At 39.6% G+C, this 19,832-nt stretch overlaps 1 long non-coding RNA gene across 3 annotated transcripts; it reads right to left on the bottom strand.

Annotated features, from left to right (window-relative positions):
• Window positions 1-18,699: 18,699 nt before the first annotated feature.
• Window positions 18,700-19,393, bottom strand: LOC112584353. Of its 3 annotated transcripts, none has more exons than XR_003108544.2 (2): window positions 18,996-19,393; window positions 18,700-18,868 (listed from the first exon to the last, which is right to left on the bottom strand). It is a non-coding gene; the product is annotated as an uncharacterized LOC112584353 (long non-coding RNA). The 3 variants fall into 3 exon arrangements; XR_006550254.1 differs by having other exon boundaries at window positions 19,034-19,393; XR_003108545.2 differs by having other exon boundaries at window positions 19,111-19,393.
• Window positions 19,394-19,832: the final 439 nt, after the last annotated feature.

The following is a 19,832-nucleotide window of genomic DNA, read 5'->3' as shown; positions in this document are numbered from 1 at the left end:
AAGAGTCCCTTGGACTGCAAGGAGATCAAACCAGTCAATCCTAAAGGAGATCAGTCCTGAATATTCATTGGAAGGACTGATGCTGAAGCTGAAACTCCAATACTTTGGCACCTGTTGCGAAGAGCAGACTCATTTGAAAAGACCCTGTTGCTAGGAAAGATTAAGGCAGGAAGAAAAGGGGATGACAGAGGATGAGATGATTGGATGTCATCACCAACTCGATGGACATGAGTTTGAACAAGCTCTGTGAGCTGTATGTGCCTTTCCTCTTGATCATAAATTCTCAGGAGCTACAGATAACAACCCTCTACAAACTGATGACAGTAGATAATCTTGTGGTTTTCCTGTTGGTTCAGACGGTAAAGAATCTGCTGCAATGCAGGAGACCCAGGTTTGATCCTGGGCTGGGAAGATCCCATGGAGGAGGGTATGGTAACTCACACCAGTAATCTTGCCCTGAGAATCCCATTGACAGAGGAGCCTACTGGGCTACCGTCCATAATCTGGTTGTGTGAGCACACACCATTAATGTCATGAGCTGTTTCTGCTTTCAGGTTCAGCCCAGAGCATTCTACATGCGAGTGTCTTATATATAACAGAGCAGACTTCAAAGGGAAATGAATGGTACTCTTCAATTTTCTTCCTCTCAGGGTAATTTTAAAATTGTGTTCCCTCAGTTTCATTTATGTCCTCAAAGTAAGTTAGACTGTCTTACTACTGACAAGAGTTGCCAAGAGCTACACAAAACAAGGTTGAAAAAAGTTGGGACTAAAAGAAAGTGCAATATTTTTTGACAATAAATATGTAATCTTTCACTGAACGTTTTCTAGAATTTACATTTGTATCTCAATTTCTGAAGATAAATTTTTATAATTTAACAAAAACCTAAATTAAAAGTGAAATGTCTTTGATAAATTAACTATATGAACCCTTGAAACGCATAAAAATGATAAGCTAGTTCATGGTGCTGATTGAATTCACATGTCAACTGTCAGGGACAGTGTGAGTGCCTCTGAGCTGAGAGCTCTGTTGGTTTTCAGTTGTTCAGTCATGTTCAACTCTTTGTGACCCCATGGACAGTAGCCCCCCAGGGTCCTCTGTCCACCGGGTTCTCTAGGCAAGAATACTGGAGTGGGTTGCCATTCTCTTTTCCAGGGTATCTTGCTGACCCAGGGATTAAACCCACATCTCCTACATTGGCAGGCAGGTTCTTTACCATTGAGCTACCTGGGAAGCTCCCCCCACCCACCCCAACTCCTTTAAGCCAAGGTTACTGGCCTGCTGTTTATTCTGTGGAAGCTGAAATAGAAACCACAGCCAGCTCGCTGCCCCTCCTCAGCACAGACCAAGTAGGCAGCTCACCCCTCCCACCATCATGCCTCACCGCATCCTCTGGCCAGCATTTTTCCACTGGAATCACTCAACAGGCCATTTTCATATATTCTGTGTAGATTAAGTACAAAGAGCATTGTGTACCTTCATTAAAATAGAAACCTAATTGTTCCAACATAACAAACAGAAATGAAGTGTTATTATTAACAAATAAAAAGACCAACACCTTTGGCAGTTGCCAAGGTTTTTCACAGATGTCTACCTTCAAAGAGTCAGTTCTTTCTCCTTTTCCACTCCATTTAATCAATCGGAAAAGGCAAGTCTGCTTTTTTTCAAAAGCCACATTTCCCAATAGGAAGTCAAAAGCCCAGGAAACAATTATGGAAAATGGGGCAGAGCAAAATGCAACAGCCATTCATGCTGTTTAAAGTTTCCTGAACATCCGTTTTCTGTTGCTTCTTTCTCTCTTAAACAGGTTATACCTAATGCCCTCAAAAAGCTAGAGTCTGGAATATGAAGAACTATTTTGGCTAATATAGAAAGTACTTTCTTACAATATCAGAACTAAAGGTACAGAGTCTTAGAGAGTAGGTAAAAAATCCTTTCTCTTTTGGTCTACTAATGTCTTCAATCTGATAAAGAATGATCTGATTTTTTTCAAGATGATTTGATCCAAATAAAAAATAGAGCTAATGTACATAGTTTTGAATTTGAAGTATTAATAAATCAGTTTAAGCTCATAGTTACTGTTTTATGTATCTCACAAGAACTTTCACCAACTGATCCATAAATAGGATGACTAAATAGAGTTTTGTAATGTATGTTTTGAAAAAAAATTCATCTTCTTCAGGTAATTGTTTTATGACTTTACTTTGAGAAGTATTAGTTTAGATTATTTTAAATCAGGACACAGTTGAGAAAGGCCGTAATAATGCCTTTCAGAGAAGTAAGAAGAACTGGGCGTGCTGCTGTCTCTGCCCAGCACTGCGGAGACATGGCTCAGCACAGAAAAGAACCGTCTGCTGAAGAACTAGATTTTAGCTGTGCTCAGCATTAGCAAGAGCCCCGAGGCAACAATGAAGATGCTGTCAAAGTGTAGCTGAGACTCTGTTAGTGATTCTCAGGACGTCGTGGAAGGCAGTTTTACGGTCATCACTTTGAAACTTGTGAGCCAGAGTTTTGGTAAGAGTGCACGCTTTCTGCAGATGTATGAAGAAACGCTTTGTGCTCTGTGTTGTGTGTGTCTAAAACTTGTTGAAATAACTGTGTGACTTGGCAAATGCACTCAACTGCACATTTGGGTATCACCACAAATCAGGGAAGTAGATCCCACATGCTGCAATGAAGACCTGGCACAGCGAAATAAGTTAATATTTTTGGACTTCCTTGGTGGCTCAGACGGTAAAAGCGTCTGCCTAAAATGCGGGAGACCTGGGTTAGATCCCTGGGTCAGGAAGATCCCCCTGGAGAAGGAAATGTCAACCCACTCCAGTACTCTTGCCTGGAAAATCCCGTGGACAGACTGAGGAGCCTGGCAGGCTATAGTCCATGAGGTTGCAAAGAGTCGGACACGAACTAGAGACTTTATTTTCGCTTTCACAAATCAAACTGGTTATCAGTTTTTAAAAGTGAAATTTTCAGGGATATTCCTGGTGGTCCAGTGGTTAAGAATCCACCTTGCAATGCAGGGGGACTCGGGTTCAATCACTGAGTGGAGAACTAAAATCCTACATTTTAGTGGGGCGAATCCCACATTTAGAGGAGCGGCTGAGGATAGAAGCTCAGTTGTGAGGATGCTACCATCATCACCGTCTGCCTCCTGACAGAATTTAGAAGCTTAGGAAAGAGTTTTCTCACTCTCTCTCTTAATGAGACGCTTGGGGCAGGTTATCTGGGAGCTCGGCATCTGCAGAATGCTGGCGGAGTGTCATGAGCGCTGCGGGCATGGGAAGGCTTGGCTGGAGCTGGGGCATCTGCCTTTGTGTGGTCCAGCTGCACAGGTGAGGTCGGGAGGCGGCTCCCACTTCGGGATCACCTGTGCCTTTCCAGAGCTGCTGGGTCCTCCCTCAAGTGGCAGCCACTTCCCCCCAAGGGCCCCAGGGGGAGGCGGAGGAAGCGTTAGGTTCCAAATCAGGAAAAGAGTACCTCAAGGCTGTATATTGTCATCCTGCTTGTTTAACTTCTATGCAGAGTTCATCAGAGAAATGCTGGGCTGGATGAAGCATAAGCTGGAATCAGAAACATGTATAATATCATATAAGAAACGAATCGCCAGTCCAGGTTCCATGCAGGATACAGGATGCTTGGGGCTGGTGCACTGGGATGGTATGAGGAGGGAGGTGGGAGGTGGGTTCAGGATGGGTAGAACGTGTACACCCGTTGGCAGATTCATGTTGATGTATGGCAAAACCAATACAATATTGTAAAGTAATTAGCCTCCAATTAAAATAAATAAATTTAAATTAAAAGAAAGATAATAACCTCAGGTAGGCAGATGATACCACTCTTATGGCAGAAAGAGAAGAACTAAGGAGCCTCTTGATAAGGGTGAAATGGGGGCGTGAAAAAGCTGGCTTAAAACTCAACATTCAAAAAACCAAGATTATGACATCTGGTCCCATCACTTCATGGCAAATAGATGAGGAAATAATGGAAACAGTGAGAGACTTTATCTTCTTGGGCCCCAAAATCACTGCAGATGGTGACTACAGCCATGAAATTAAAAGACACTTGCTCCTTGGAAGAAAAGCTATGACTACCTAGACAACATATTCAAAAGCAGAGACATTACTTTGCTGACAAAGGTCTGTCTAGTCAAAGCTATGGTTTTTCCAGTAGTCATGTATGGATGTGAGAGTTGGACCATAAAGAAGACTGAGCACCAAAGAATTGATGCCTTTGAACAGTGGTGTTGGAGAAGGCTCTTGAGAGTCCCTTGGACTGCAAGGAGATCCAACCAGTCAATCTGAAAGGAAATTAGGCCTGAATATTCATTAGAAGGCCTGATGCTGGAAGCTGAAGCGCTAATCCTTTGGCCACCTGATGCAAAGAGCAGACTCATTTGAAAAAACCCTGATGCTGGAAAAGATTGAGGGCAGGAGGCGAAGAGTGTGACAGAGGATGAGATTGTTGGATTGCATCACTGACTCAATGGACATGAACTTCAGCAAACTCTGGGAAATGATGAAGGACAGGGAAGGTGTGTTGCAGTCCATGGGGTTGCAGAGTCAGACACAACGGAACGACTGAACAACAACAAATCTGCAGAAAACTGTACAAGTCCATATTCATTGTGAGCTGCTCTTATGTCTAAATTAAAATGTTCCTACTGGGATAGCAGTGCATTTTCACTTGTTCTTTTTTGGATGAAGAATAATGCCTGTCCACCGCCTCCCAATGATTTTGGCAAAGGTGAGCAATGAGCAGAGAAAAGAGAAAGAGGTGAAAAGGCAGGACTGGAAAGAGAAGAGAAGAGCCCATAGTCAGTTATTGGACCAGACCTTCTGCTCTGTGGACTATTGTCACCAACAGTGAACAGGGAGGAAGTGCAAGGGGACAGAATTCATTAAAGTAAGGAGCTCAGAATCTGCCTGCCATGCAGGAGACCCTGGTTCAATTCCTGGGTCAGGAAGATTCCCTGGAGAAGGGATAGGCTACCCACTCCATTATTCTTCAGCTTCCCTGGTGGCTCAGCTGGTAAAGAATCCACCTGGAATTCAGGAGACCTGGGTTCCATCCCTGATTTGGGACGATCCCCTGGAGAAGGGAACAGCTACCCACTCCAGTATTCCGCCCTGGAGAATTTCATGGACTGTATAGTCCGTGGGGTCACAAAGAGTCGGACAAGACTGAATAACTTTCACTTTCAAGAAGCTCAGGAAGTCACAGAGGTTCAGAGTCAGTGGGAGGTGAGAGGTTCCTGTCACAGCTCCTGAAATGCTTGGTTTCTGGTTGATAGAAGGTTATGCTCAATGACATGTATGTATATCAGTGACCCTTCCATACTTATGAGGTGTATTATGCGTCAGCAGCAGTGAGCTCAAGCCTCTCAGTTTCTTGTGAGACAAATCACTTACCAGACTGTCTTAAGATATCTGAGGTGTCTCGTTTTTTTTTTCATTCTCTTTTATCAAACTGCTTGAACCTAATGGGCAAAAGCACTGTGTGGTTTAGTGTCTCAGAGAAGAGTTCAAAATAAATGGAAAGAATATTTCAAATACCTCTACTATTTTAACACAGAAATGCAAGATCGACCAAAGTTTGGTTTATTTCAAAATCGTTCTTCAAAAAGAAAGACCTAACTACTTCCAAATAATTTGGAGCATGTTATTTCAGAATCAGATTTCTAACTTTGGTGGTATTATTTTTGTTCTGCTAATGCAGATGAGGGGTTTCCCCAGTGGCTTAGACGGTAAATTAAAAAGAAATGGAAGTTATGTCTCTAGAATTTAATCAGGGTACAAGGGTGAGAAAGCAGAAATAACAGCAAAATCGAAAATATATTCAGTTCACCTGCCACCAACAACACGTTGTGTATCAATGTTACCATAATATGGAATAAAGGTTAATTTAAAAAAGAATATTCAGGAAAAACACAAAAACTTTTGGGGTTTTGTTCAGGTACATTCAACATTAAATTATAGCCCTGAATTAAAACTCTCAAAAGTTTTCATTTCCCAGGTACTCACAATTGTGCTTGAGAAAAGTCTGCCGCCTTGTGGCCATTCCCTGCAATAGCAACCGTAAAAGTTTTCCTTGTGAGTCCTTGTTCAGTTGCTCAGTGGTGTCCGACGTTACGACACAAATTATTTAAGGCACATATAGCTCACTGTGGGGCTTCAGCGTAGTGGGTCGCCAGGCTGGGCCAGGCTCCAGGGCAGGGAAAGCAGGTCCAGGGTCCAGAAGAAGAAAGTCTTTCAGGGGAGATGCTCAAGTGCACTCCCTGATTAGGATTCAATTTAGAGAAGTTAACACTCCTGTTACCTCTTAGAGGATTTTGGGAGTTCTCCAGGCAATCAGAAAAGAACAACGTGTGCAGAGGTGATGAAAAGAAATAATCACAAATGACTCTGCATACCTAAGATGGAGAAGTGTTTGGGTATAAGAGAAGGAGAGGGCAATTTACAAGGTTCCGATTAGGAGCACTTCTGTGTACCATTTCAGAGACTTTGAATTTTGCACATAGGAACTGAGGAAATACTGAAACTTCAGAAGGGGAGACTGGTGTTTGAGATTGGTGTTAGAAGCCCCCTGAAGGCAGAAGGCTTCTCATGGGGCTGATCTAAATGACCCCCAAAGACCTATTTTTTTGTTTCTTAATTTTGAAATTTATTTTCTTACTTTTCAGCTTTATTAAGAAATAATTGACATACATTACTGTATAAGTTTAAGGAATACAACATGACAGTTTTGATTGGTATGTATAGTGAAATGATGGCCACAGTAGGCTCAGCTAATATCCATCTTCTCTTTCATCATTTTCATATCTCATGAATTATGTTTTGAGTACCTCATAAGGCTTTAGAAGATTCATGTATCTCTAGCTGAGCTGTGCTCATTCTAATGCCTTTAAATAGAAATGTAACAGTCTCATTATTTTTCTTTACATTTTTTTGTAGTTAGTTACTTTACACTGCTGTGTTAATTTCTGCTGTACAGCGAAGTGAATCAGCCACATGTATATACATATCCCCTCTTTTTTGGGTTTCCTTCCCATGTAAGTCACCACAGAGCACTGAGTCGAGTTTCCTGGGCTATATAGTAGATTCTCATTAGTTATCTATTTTATACTTCACAGCCTTGCCCTGGCAAAGGGTCTTGCATTACTCAGTGAAGATATGAGCCATGCCCTGCAGGGTCACCTATGACAGACAGGGCAATAGTGAAGAGTTCTGACCAAGTGTGGTCCACTGGAGAAGAAAATGGCAACCCACTCCAATATTCTTGCCTGGAAAACCCCATGAACAGTATGAAAAGGCAGCGGTCCATGGATTGCAAAGAGTTGGACACAACTTAGCAACTGAACAACAGCAAAGTGAATATAAGACCCAATTTTTTTTAAAGTATTTCCCGTTCTTTTTATAGAAGTACAATGGAAATATCTAGATTATTCATAGTTACTGTTTCTTAAACTGTTTCATTGAAGTACTTCTTTATGATGCAACTCTAAAGTCACATTCACACGTGACTACTGGAAAAACCAAAGCTTTGACTATATGGACCTTTGTCAGCAAAGTGATGTCTCTTCTTTTCATCATAGCTTCCCTTCCAAGGAGCAAATGTCTTTTAATTTCATGGAATACTTCAGTGGAATATTATTCAACACTAAATAGAAATGAGCTATCAATCCATGAAAATACATGGAGGAAACTTAAATGCATATTACGAAGTGAAAGAAACCAATCTGAAAAAAAGCCACATGCTATATGATTCCAACTATACGACATTCTGGAAAAGGCAAAACTATGGAGACAATGAAAAGATCCGTGGTTGCCAGGAATGAGTGAAGAGGAAAGGATGAATAGGTGGAGTACAGAGGATATTTAGGGACTGAAACTACTTTGTGCAATACTGTAACAGTGAATACATGCTGTTAGAAATTTGTCCAAACTGATAACATGTAAAGCACCAAGAGTGAACCCTAAGATAAACTAGGGTTTTTAGGTGATCATGGTATTCCAATGTAAGATCATCAGTAGTAACAAATGTGCTACTCTGGAGAGAGCTGTTAATAAGGGGGAATCATCTATGACTATATGAGGGGAGAGAATGTGTGGAAATCTCTGTATTTGCCACTAAATATTGGTGTGAGTTTAAAACTGCTCTAAAACAAAGTCTATTAAAATAAGTCAATAACCTGGCCAACTTTCATTTTTCCCATCTGCTTTTTCAATATCTTCTACATGGAAAACTCTATATACACTAATCACATTTAAAATCATGGAATTAAAAAATGTCTGGTACAGTTATTTCAGTGTACCTTTGCTTGAAAGACAGTTATTCAGATGGTGGTCAAAAAGTAAAGTGAAGTAGGGATTAACAGTCAAAGCTCTAAAGATTCCATTTTAATCAAATGATCTGGAAAATTTATCGAGCAAGTAAGTAGTGACACTGAAATTTTAGATAAAATAGATCTTAAATTTGAGGAGATCTTAAATTTAAACCCATTCCCCTAGTTATAGCAACAGTTAGACTTGTTTCTCTAAAAAAACTTGCTAAGGTAATCTGAACTTTGCATGACCATATGGGCATTAGTTGAAAGGATCTCGTTAAATACCTGTGATCTATTTTGGCTAAGATAAACATGACAGTTTTCATATTTGCTAAGATTCTTAAATTTTGGGAGGAATTCCAAGTCATATAGCATTTAATGTCAAGTATTTTTCAACAAAAAATGATCTAATACCAAGGATACTTAGAAAGGCTTTCATAAATACATTAAAGTAGACTTGAGCTGTAAAACAGAAATAAATGTATTATCAAAAGACTAGGAAGAATAAATCAAAAGAATTTTGGAAGGGAGATACACAGGTAGCTTCTAAGTTGGTCTTCAAAAAAGAACCTGGAAAACCAACAAGGGCATACTGTACAGCACACAGAACTCTGCTCAGTATCATGTAGCCTTGGGAAAAGAATTTGAAAAAGAATAGATATAACTGGAACTCACACAGTGTTGTTAATCAACTATGCCAATATAAGATAAAAAAGTTTTTTGAAAAGGAACATGATAGATCAGTTTACAACAAAGCTGCTAAGGGAATACTTGGATAAAAATGGAAAATGTACGTATCAGCAACTCCAGATGACATGGTTTTGAAGATTAACTGATAGCCCAGGGAATAAAAACAATGAGTCAAATGACAAGCTAAAGGGAAAAGGGAAGTCACTCAGTCGTGTCTGACTCTTCGTGACCCCATGGACTATAGCCTACCAGGCTCCTCTGTCCATGGGATTTTCCAGGCAAGAGTACTGGAGTGGGGTGCCATTGCCTTCTCCATGTGTATATATAGCCCCAGGTAATTCTAAATTCAGAACTACTAGTATAGAAAATATTAATAAGATTCTTTTCAACTCTAAGATACCAAGATTTTAACTAAGTGGATGTCTAATAATTGCTAATGCTTTAGAAGTCAAACAAAAACCAGGGGAAGTGGAAAACACAGGTTCAAAAAAAGAATCAATGTGGCAAAACAGAAAACAAGTTAATGGTTACCAGAGAATGGGGTGGGGCAGACAATGATAAATTGGGAGATTGGGATGGCATATACACACTACTGTATATAAAATAGATAACTAATAAGAGCTTGTTGTATGACACAGGGAAGTCTACTCAATGCTCTGTAATGGCCTATATGGGAAAAATTTTTTTTTAAAAAGAGTGGGTATATGTATGCATACAACTGATTCAATTTGCTATATATCTAAAACTAATACGACATTGTAAATCAACTGTACTCTGTTAAAAAATTTTTAAAAAAGGAAACGTGTACTTTTGGAATGACTATTAAATGCTCCCCCGCTAAAAAGAAAACAAACGAGAAATCCTGCTATACCTCTTTGAATAACTTGGAAAAGAAGCAAATAAGCAGTAAAGGCCCAAGGGCCTTTAGTATGTTCAGCTATTCAACTTGTAAATAAGGAATCTTACAGTTAATACTGTTCACATATTAAAGCACTTAATATAATGGACAACATTGCTGATCTATCGATGTATATAATTATTGGGTGTTAGAAATTGGTCATATCAAAGTTTCTGGAAAAAATTTAAATATGACCTTTTTTCTTGAGGTAGAAAATAAATTTATAGATTTTTAGTGTCTGGAACCTCATGGGAAATAATAAATAATAAGATGCATGTTTAAAGAATATCACTCCAGATAATTACCAATGCCTTTCTTTTAAAAAAATGATCTATCATAAAATGATGATATGAAACCTTTACTAATTGAGTATTGTATTCTACTGGAAATTAGGCAGCTCAGGTCACTTGCTGCTCATTATTATGCAAATTGTGCAAGTAACTTAACCTCAGATCAGATCAGATCAGATCAGTCGCTCAGTCGTGTCTGACTCTTTGCGACCCCATGAATCGCAGCACGCCAGGCCTCCCTGTCCATCACCAACTCCCGGAGTTCACTGAGAGTCACGTCCATGGAGTCAGTGATGCCATTCAGCCATCTCATCCTCTGTCGTCCCCTTCTCCTCCTGCCCCCAATCCCTCCCAGCATCAGAGTCTTTTCCAATGAGTAAACTCTTTGCATGAGGTGGCCAAACCTCAGTGAACCTCAATTTCCTCATCTATAAATGGGGATGATAAAAGTATTTACTCCATAGTGTTACGTCAGGGAATAGCATTGGCAGAGTGCCTAGATCATGTCTTGTTAGCATGAAACACTGGGTAAAGACAAACTTCATAGACTTTGGTGTTGTGGTTTTAAATATTGGCTTAAATATTGAAATGAGACTATTATAATATCAATAGTTATCAGGAAAGTTATAGAATCTGACCCAAGATACTACGAAGAGTTCTTTTACCTTGTGGGAAGGTTAGGTTTAGCATAGGATAGTGGAGGGCAGCTACTAGAACAAAGAAATCTATTTCATCATAATACTTCAATGGACTTAAATTCTTCAGTCAACTTATTACAAATCTGTTAAATTAATAAATGCTTTAAATAATAGCAATTTATCAAGTTATTCAATACCCCAAAGAATAAGGCTTTTGAAACATGAATACAATCTCATAGAATAAAACAGGTGCCTTAGAGAAAGCTTAAGCTGTTCTTTAAAGAATATGTTCCAATTATACTTTATATGTTTCTGTTCTTTAAAAAGAGATGCTTAATTTTTTATCTAGAGCATTGCATAATGACAGATGGGCATTTTTTTCTGTAATTATTCTGATACAGTATGAATAACCAACAGGTACAGAAATTAGTTTCACTCAAAGGGAAGAAATTTAAATTGTGGTAAGAAGAATGAAAATTTTGTTAATTTCCATTTTCTATTGAAAATAAGAACAAAAAAATGAAAGCATCCAAAAAATTGCCATTGTGTCTTCTGCCACAGAGATAATTCTTTGAAAATTCTGTCTTGATAGCATTTATTCAACAGCATTCTCAGAACTTTGCACAGTAAATTCTCTGGAATATGGAAGCAAGGGAATGACAGTAATTTGCTGTACCATTATGTAAGACTCCCACTGTTAACAATAGCTTCTCTTCCCTTTCTTACTGGCAGAGAGTATATTGTGAGTTTTACTCACGATCCCAGTAATGCTTAGCCCACACAACCCTATTTCTTTGTAAACTCTGAGGAATAAACACCCTATTGACCCCCTCACATCAAGACTTCCTGCAAGAAAATCTAATGAAAAATAAGCCATTGATTATTCTTTTAGTGTTATGCCAGTATCTCTGGTTCGGAGAAGGCAATGGCACCCCACTCCAGCACTCTTTCCTGGAAAATCCCATGGATGGAGGAGCCTGGTGGGCCACAGTCCATGGGGTCGCTAAGAGTCGGACACGACTGAGCGACTTCACTTTCACTTTTCACTTTCATGCACTGGGGAAGGAAATGGCAACCCACTCCAGTGTTCTTGCCTGGAGAATCCCAGGGGCGGGGGAGCCTGGTGGGCTGCTGTCTATGGGGTCGCACAGAGTCGGACACGACTGAAGCGACTTAGCAGCAGCAGCAGTATCTCTGGTTATCTGTTTACAAAGTACACTGGCTAGTGGATAATGTCTTTCAGACTGTTTTTCTGAATGGCTTAATGGTTCAATCTGGCCTCGTTGAGGTGGATTCAAATCAAAGAAAATGTGAATTCAGATTACCATATTTGTCAGTTTTCACATTCTCCAGAAATCGACTTTACGTTAGTGCTGATAGCATGTCTAGTCGCAGGGCAATTTCATGCATTCAAAACAAATTCTTAACCTTTGTCATAAAAATATGAAGGGCTACGTATAAAACAAGTTAGCTTTGCTTAAGATCCTAAAGCTGGGATGAAACCATAATCAACCAGTCCTCAGAACTGATCTGAAAAAGCTAAGATCCTAATGGGTAAATAATTTTGTTAAGCTTCTAGGAATAAGAGATGCGGAAACTTCTGACACCACAGGAGCTTCTCAGTCTTAAGAAATCTAGATTTAGAAACATGGAAAAAAATCTGGTACCTGGTATCCATTAGTAAGTAAAGCATTCTAGGATGAAGTCTAGCCTAGATTAGGAACAGAATAGATACACATTAGCGACACATGAATGCATGCTAAGTTGCTTAGGTTGAGTTCAGTTCATTTGCTCAGTTGTGTACAACTCTTTGCAACCCCATGAATTGCAGCACGTCAGGCCTCCCTGTCCATCACCAACTCCTGGAGTTCACTCAGACTCACGTCCATGGAGTCAGTGATGCCATCCAGCCATCTCATCCTCTGTCGTCCCCTTCTCCTCCTACTCCCAATCCCTCCCAGCATCAGAGTCTTTTCCAATGAGTCAACTCTTTGCATGAGGTGGCCAAAGTACTGAAGTTTCAGCATTAGCATCATTCCTTCCAAAGGAATCCCAGGGCTGATCTCCTTCAGAATGGACTGGCTGGAACTCCTTGCAGTCCAAGGGACTCTCAAGAGTCTTCTCCAACACCACAGTTCAAAAGCATCAATTCTTCGGTGCTCACCTTTCTTCACAGTCCAACTCTCACATCCATACATGACCATAGGAAAAACCATAGCCTTGACTAGACGGACCTTTATTGGCAAAGTAATGTCTCTGCTTTTGAATATGCTGTCTAGGTTGGTCATAACTTTCCTTCCAAGGAGTAAGTGTCTTTTAATTTCATGACTGCAGTCACCATCTGCAGTGATTTTGGAGCTCCAAAAAAATAAAGTCTGACACTGTTTCCACTGTTTCCCCATCTATTTCCCATGAAGTGATGGGACCAGATGCCATGATCTTTGTTTTCTGAATGTTGAGCTTTAAGCCAACTTTTTCACTCTCCACTTTCACTTTCATCAAGAGCCTTTTTAGTTCCTCTTCACTTTCTGCCATAAGGGTAGTGTCATCTGCATATCTGAGGTGATTGATATTTCTCCTGGCAATCTTGATTCCAGTTTGTGCTTCTTCCAGCCCAGCATTTCTCATGATGTACTCTGCATAGAAGTTAAATAAGCAGGGTGACAATACACAGCCTTGACGTACTCCTTTTCCTATTTGGAACCAGTCTGTTGTTCCATGTCCAGTTCTAACTGTTGCTTCCTGACCTGCATATAGGTTTCTCAAGAGGCAGGTCAGGTGGTCTGGTATTCCCATCTCTTTCAGAATTTTCCACAGTTTATTGTGATCCATACAGTTGCTTCAGTTGTGTCCAACTCTGTGGGATCCTATGGACTGCAGCTTGCCAGGCTCCTCTGTCCATGGAATTCTCCAGACAAGAATACTGGAGTGGGTTGCCATGCCCTCCTCCAGGGGATCTTCCTGACCCAGAGGGCAAACCTGCATCCCTTACATCTAACCTGCATTGGCAGGCAAATTCTTTACCACTAACACCAACTGGGAAACCCATGCTTTAGTGAATGAGATAGCAATTCTATGTGTTATACATAGATTACATACACAGAGTAGCATGCATTCAGTTACTCATTCATTCAACAAATATTCATTGACTTTATATCAAATGCCTTTTCTCTGTGCTGCATTAGAACAATGCCAAGATATTCACCTTTGCACAATGCCTATACTTAAGAACTTAATAGTTAAGGAAAATAAAGACTCTGATGTACCTGATTTTAGTGTATCATTTAGTGCTGAAAAAAGAGTTACACAAAAAGAACTCTGGGGTAAACCATCTTGTGGGTCTCCATTCATAATAGCAAGGGATTGAGTCAGATAATCTCTTTTCTTTCAGCTCTCAAAATTCCATGGTTTTGTTTTACATATACAAATAATCTGTAAGGCTGCAAACCCATTTTAAATCATAAAAATTCTTTGTCCCAATTTGTTAATCATAGAATATACCTTGTTTTTTTCAATGTCATAAAGATAATGCTTTGTAAAGCATTCCTCAATGTCTTGTTATAAAGTCTGTTTGTATTCTTAATTTTAGTTACTGTTTTACATAAGACTGTTTATTTTAATTTTGATATATGGCTGATATGACTTCCCTCATAACTCAGTTGGTAAAGAATCTGACTGCAATGCTGGAGACCCAGGTTCTATTCCTGGGTTGGGAAGATCCCCTGGAGAGGGAAATGGCAGCCCACTCCAGTATTCTTATCTGGAGAATTCCATGGACAGAGGAGCCTGGTGCTTGCTTATATTGTTATCACTTTTAAAACCGATTGGTCCATTTAAAAATTGAAACTGAGAAATATGTAGATATCACTATCTTACACAGTTTTGGTTGAGCTTCCAGAGGGTGGGGTGGGGTGGGCAGGGGGGGGGAGGCAGCATTGGAGGGCTCTTTCATTTCAGTTCAGTTCTGAGAATATCTAGTCTGGGTACTATAATAGGACTTGATATACAGTGACAATCTGAAAGATAATTATTTTGAAATGATAAGATACCTGTATGGCTAGTTCAGTTCAGTTCAGTTCAGTTGCTCAGTTGTATCTGATTCTTTGCGACCCCATGAACCGCAGCAGCCAGGCCTCCCTGTCCATCACCAACTGCCGGAGTCCACCCAAACCCATGTCCATTGAGTCAGTAATGCCATCCAACCATCTCATCCTCTGTCGTCCCCTTCTCCTCCTGCCCTCAATCTTTCTCAGCATCAGGGTCTTTTCCAATGAGTCAGCTCTTTGCATCAGGTGGCCAAAGTATTGGAAGCTTCAGCTTCAACATCAGTCCTTCCAATGAACACCCAGGACTGATCTCCTTTAGGATGGACTGCTTGGTATGGCTAGTAAGTCATTCTAAAAAACTACCTGCCCTTAGAGATTCTTCGTTCTAAGTTGAATCACTGCCTATGGGCACGTAGGTAAATAGACAAGAATCTGCCTGCCAATGCAGGACACTCGGGAGATATGGGTTCGATCCCTGGGTCGGGAAGATCCCCTGGAGTATGAAATGGCAACTCACTCCAGTATTCTTTCCTGGAAAATTCTATGGACAGAGGAACCTGGTGGGCTGCAGCCCCTGGTGTCATAAAGAGTCGGACATGACTGAGCATGCACATAGATAACAATCACAAACTCTATTAAGACCCTCCTGTGTGCCAGAGAATTTGTCTACTGTGGATCATCAGGCTAACTATGTGTAAGCAAACTGCCAAGAGCGCTGCAGCATCCCACCATGGGATGGTTTTTCAGCTTCTTCCAGAATTGATCCTGATTGATACCAATTTGCCTGTTCTGTCCTCCTGCTACTTGCACTCATCTGTGTAGTTCTGATTCCCATTTGGCCTTGGATCTTGGCTTCTCGTGATTGGCTCAAGATCTCCTGCTGCTTTTAGACAAATTTCTGGCTCAAAATTTGCTAGTCATTTCCTCTCGAGGATGATTCTGGTATTTGTTCTTGTGACCTAAGTATTGCAAGCCACGGATAAAAGACACTATTGACATCTGCTGCTGTGCCAGGAAACAGAGAACCCTGGAGAAAGCCCTCCAGAAGGAGCCAGACTCCAGACGTATTTGAATCACTTTTTTATACAAAGTGGGTCCCTGTTATCTTCCTAGAGCCATTCTCCTACTCAACACAGCATGTTCTGCAGTGAAACACTGATTGTTATCCTCCTCATCTCCTCTCTACTCTTGTACTTCTGAGTCTTTGTGTATTAAAATGTTTTCAATACGGTCTTCTCAGTCTAGGGGTTTATACATGTCTTTCAAAGTCAGCTCAAGTGTCGTTTCCTCTTGGAAGCATTCTGACTTCGCCACACCAAGTGTGAGGTGATCCTCAATGGTGACTTCGCATCAGTTGAGTCCCTGCTCAGTAACTGTTTGACTCCCCTGAGTGCTGTCACCTTATGCAGCATCATGTTCATCTCTGAATCCTCGGTGCCCAGGACAGGGACTGGAACAAAATACATGCTTCATTAAGTGTGGGTTGCATGTGTGAACGCATTCTTAACAATGGCTACTTGATTGCTAAATGTCACCTTCTTGGGATAGTATCAACTTGTGGGATAGTGTCAGGTTCAGAAATGTTTCATCTTTTCCATTTAAAATTGAATTATATTTTCCTGCTGCTGCCTGCTTTTTTCAGGCTTTCATTAAGAATAAATAGTGAATATTTGGATTTTTCCCTCATGGTGCTTTGGGGATTTTTTTGTTGTTGTTGTTATAAACACTTGTTTTGGTATTTGTCTCTTCTGGTGGGTTACCAGCATGCATCCAGTCAATACCTTTTTATATAAGGAAAGTATTTTTCAGAGTATCCAAGGACTGTATCATGATTATTTACCCATTATTTTGACAAGATCTTCTTTCTACCAACTAACTTTATCATATCTTCCACTGGAGTCCTTCAAACTCAGTGTACTCCATTATTGCTGGAGATTTATAGTTTACTCTTAAAATCAGCCATCCTCATACATTAGCTTGGGGTTTCTCAATTTTGTTCAGGTGGCAGAATGCCTGGAAAAATGACGCATGTTGATGTAATGAACTCTCACTTAAAGGAGAAGCACTTTAAGTTACAGAAAATGTGGCTATATTCTATATACATGAAGTAAAAGTCACAACACTGAATGCACATATCCTTGGAAAAGAATGAGGTTGGTGAACGATAATAATAAATAATTATTGCAGTAATTTATTTTTTATTTCTTTCTTTCTTGTGGAAAAAAAATGCAAATAGTCTACATTTTTCTATGTGAAGACTTAATACTTATGGCGGACCAGAATTTCTCCCTGGATGGAAGGTAGTTTGTGTCTTTCAGGGTGTGTTAATTACTCTGTATCTTATGAAGTGCCTTTTAAAACTATGTTTCTATAAAACACATATTTCTCCACTAAATTAAGTATTGACTTGATGTATAAATATATAGATACAGAATATATATATTTTATAGTATTTTTCTAATTTAAAATAAAGTCAATGAATACTATTTAGTCCATTTTTTGTTTTTCCTTCATTATTATTCTTTACTTAAAAAAATCTTTTTTACTGGAGTAGAGTTGCTTTACAATGTTGTATTAGTTTTTTCTCTACAGCAAAATGAATCAGCTATATGTAGACATATATCCCATCTTTTTTGGATGTCCTTCTCATTTAGGCCATGACAGAGTGCTGAGTTTCCTATGCTACACAGTAGGTTTTCATTAGCTATCTATTTTATACATGGTATCAACAACATACATATGTCAATCCCAATCTCCCAATTCATCCCACCTCCCATCCTTCCTTGGTGCCATATGCTTGTTCTCTATATTTGTGTATGCGTTTCTGCTTTGTAAATAAAATCATCTGTACCAGTTTTTTCAGATCGCACATATCCATTAATATAATTATTTTTATTTCTGACTTACTTCACTCTGTATGGCAGTTTCTAGGTCCATCTACATCTTTATAAATAACCCAATTTTGTTCCTTTTCATGGCTGAGTAATATTCCATTGTGTGTATAAATATATATGTCTCAATTATTCATTCCCCTGTTGGACCTCTAGGTTGTCTCCATGTCCTTCACTTTTTGATTCTTTGCATGTCACCTGCTAGTAAATGACAAAATGAATTTACAAGTAGTGAATCAGTGTAAATTCAAACTCCATAATAATAATAACAGTAATAATAATCCTGTAACCACTCTTAATCATCTGTTCTATATAAATTAAGCTGCATATTGGATTTTATTTATATTCATTATATAATGTAGTTCTCCTACTAACAACAGAGAATTCCACTTTGCAAATGAGGAAACTGAGATTATAGAGAATAAATAACTCATTTAATGACTCTTGAAGTTTCTGCTTCTTCTTTATCATTCTCTTGCCCTGAATTTCACATATTCTTTGAAAATTCTATTGAAGTGAACAGAAGAGAATATTCTAATCAAATCTTTTTATGATATTAGTGTGATGGAAAAAATTAACCCAGAACTTTAGGCAGCATTTCATAAAGCTTTCATTTTGTTTCTATTTTGATGGGGAGGGGCTCATTCTTACTTTTATAAAGTAGCAAGATAGAAATTGAATACCTTTAACAATGGTCTGCTGCAACCAGGATTCTGTAGCATTAGAAGGTTTTCTCTGTGAATTTTCATTTGACCTACCTTTTCTCAAACTCTGAATCCATCACTGGTGTGGTGCTGACTTGAGTGGCTTTGTTCTAACATACAAAGCCTGAATAAAAAGCAAATACATTCAGAAATATATAAATTGGAACTCAGTTCATGGAATAATATATTTTCCCCCTTTGAAAGAAAAATACAGTTCTCTGGATTTATAGCCACCAAAGAGTTTTATTGACACGTTAATTTCTGAACATCCTTTAGATAAATCACTGAGTCTTGCCAGTCCCGTCATACGATTTGTGATGCTTTCCAGTGTGTCTGGGTCCAGAAATCAATGACTGCTTTGTGCTTATCAACATATGCCATTCTTCATCTATGACAGACAGAGCATGGGAAATAGACTGTTGTTAATTTTTAATAGGATTCACAAATAACATCCCTTTGGGGGTACAGAAAAGAGTATAGCTGTGCAGAGACTTTAAGATACATTAAAAACTCACATCAAATATACATCAAGACACAATATTAAGGTCCTCACAGGTATAGTCAAAACAGCCATCCAGAAGAGCATCAGTTTGCTTAAAATGTCTCAGGGAGAGTATGCCCATCACGTACAGCTCACCATCTGTGACTTTCCGTTAATTGCGATGGCATGACCTCTTTGGTAAGCGTACCTCCACAGGCCTGCTCTCTGCTTTCCCAGCATGACTGGAAAGGTCACAGTTGTGAACAAATGCTCCTACTTCTTCTTCATTCTGTGATGCCTTATGATTTAGTGCACCCTTAGTGACTTACAGACAGTCTCATTTTTATGAAGCTATTTATGAGAAATAGGAACTGTGTGATGGCAAGGTATAACAGGAAGTAAAAGTGAAAGTTGCTCAGTCACGTCCGACTCTTTGTGACCCCATGGATCATATAGTCCATGGAATTCTCCAGGCCCGAATACTGGAGTGGGTAGTCTTTCCCTTCTCCAGGGGATCTTCCCAGCCCAGGGATTGAACCCAGGTCTCCCACATCACAGGTGGATTCTTTACCAGCTGAGCCACAAGGGAAACCCAAGAATAATGGAGTGGGTAGCCTATCCCTTATTCAGCAGATCTTCCTGACCCAGGAATCGAACTGGGGTCTACTGCATTGCAGGAAGATTCTTTACTAACTGAGCTATGAGAGAATCCCAGGTATAACAGAGATATGTCACAAACGCTCACATTGAGGAACAAAATCTTACTGCCTAATGATGTTGTTGTCATCGTTTAGTCTCTACATCATGTCCAACCCCATGGAATATGACTGCCTGGTGATATTGGTTTTTGTTAATGATGCTGTCTAAGACT

Source organism: Bubalus bubalis, chromosome 4, assembly GCF_019923935.1.
Source record: "Bubalus bubalis isolate 160015118507 breed Murrah chromosome 4, NDDB_SH_1, whole genome shotgun sequence".
NCBI classification, from domain to species: Eukaryota; Metazoa; Chordata; class Mammalia; order Artiodactyla; family Bovidae; genus Bubalus; species Bubalus bubalis.
Note: the sequence above shows the minus strand (reverse complement) of the source record. Positions and strands in the feature narration are given on the sequence as shown.